A 1,211-nucleotide genomic window follows, 5' to 3' on the forward strand; every position below is an offset into this window, starting at 1 on the left:
AGAGAACCCAAACCAGGGGAGTCAATGGGCTGGGGGAGCTGGGGGTGCTCACCTGGAGAAGAGAAGGATCCAGGGAGAGCTCAGAGCCCCTTGCAGGGTCTAAAGGGGCTCCAGGAGAGCTGGAGAGGGACTGGGGACAAGGGCTGGAGGGACAGGACCCAGGGAATGGCTTCCCAGTGCCAGAGGGCAGGGCTGGATGGGAGATTGGGAAGGAATTGTTCCCTGGGAGGGTGGGCAGGCCCTGGCACAGGGTGCCCAGAGCAGCTGGGGCTGCCCCTGGATCCCTGGCAGTGCCCAAGGGCAGGCTGGACATTGGGGCTGGGAGCAGCCTGGGACAGTGGGAGGTGTCCCTGCCATGGGAGGGCTGGGAACTGGATCAGCTTTAGGGTCCCTTCCAACCCGAAGCAGGCTGGGATCCTGTGAGTTCTAATGAAGAATGAGAAAAGTGCTGTTTCCAATGGTGATTTCAGTACCGTGGATCCCTTCCCCTGCCCGTGCCGGCTCTGGGTACCGCGCACTGAGCAGGGCTGGGGCAGGGGGAGACAGGGCTCTTACAGTCACACCTTACACTGAATAACGGCGCTTTTGTTTGGGTTTTTTTAGGCAAAAAGGAACTGTTTGATGTAACAGGAAATTTCCCCACGACATTTCTGTGACTGGCACTGAATGCTGAGCGTCTGGAGAGGAGCAGACCCGGTGCGAGCTCGGGTAGGAGCTCACCCCATCCTTTCCCCCGACTCGGACCCCGTTAGCTGGGGCTGGCAGGATCACGGTCATCCCCAAACCCTGCCCCAGCTCCTGCTGGGCCGGGTGCCAGCCCTGGTGCCAAGGCAGAGCTCAGCCCCCTTTCAGGGGCAGGGGAGGCGGTCGGAGCAGGGGCTGAACGGCGGCTGCGAGGAGCGGGCCCGAGAAAAGGCTGTGCTGGGCCATTGTCAGCTCTGGCTTTCACTGACCTGTGCAGGGCTGCAGCCTGGAGCAGCTCCAGCCTCACAGACCCGTACAAAGCCACGAGCATTGGCTTTGTTCCTTCCCTGCGGGGTGTGAGGGTGACATCCCCTCAGAGCAGGAGCAGCACGGCCCCAGCCGGCAGAGCTGCCTGCAGAGAGCCCGGCCCGCAGAGAAAACACGGAATATTTATAGCTCCGAGGGCTCCAGGCGCAGGGGGACGGACCCTGGGGAGCAGCAGCAGCAGCAGCAGAGCCTTTCTGCGG

General features: G+C 62.3%; 1 long non-coding RNA gene across 2 annotated transcripts in view; it reads left to right on the forward strand.

Annotated features, from left to right (window-relative positions):
* The first annotated feature begins 391 nt into the window (after positions 1 to 391).
* The window catches only part of LOC108446668, a 5,756-nt gene continuing 4,936 nt past the window's right edge, over positions 392 to 1,211 (forward strand). Inside the window, exon 1 of one of the 2 annotated variants that reach the window (XR_001861942.1) lies at positions 392 to 708. This is a non-coding gene — a long non-coding RNA (uncharacterized LOC108446668). The remainder of the gene's footprint in view (positions 709 to 1,211) is intronic. The other variant, XR_001861944.1, reaches the window with a different exon arrangement.

This window comes from Corvus brachyrhynchos, unplaced genomic scaffold (genome assembly GCF_000691975.1).
Source record: "Corvus brachyrhynchos isolate BGI_N302 unplaced genomic scaffold, ASM69197v1 scaffold514, whole genome shotgun sequence".
NCBI lineage: Eukaryota > Metazoa > Chordata > Aves > Passeriformes > Corvidae > Corvus > Corvus brachyrhynchos.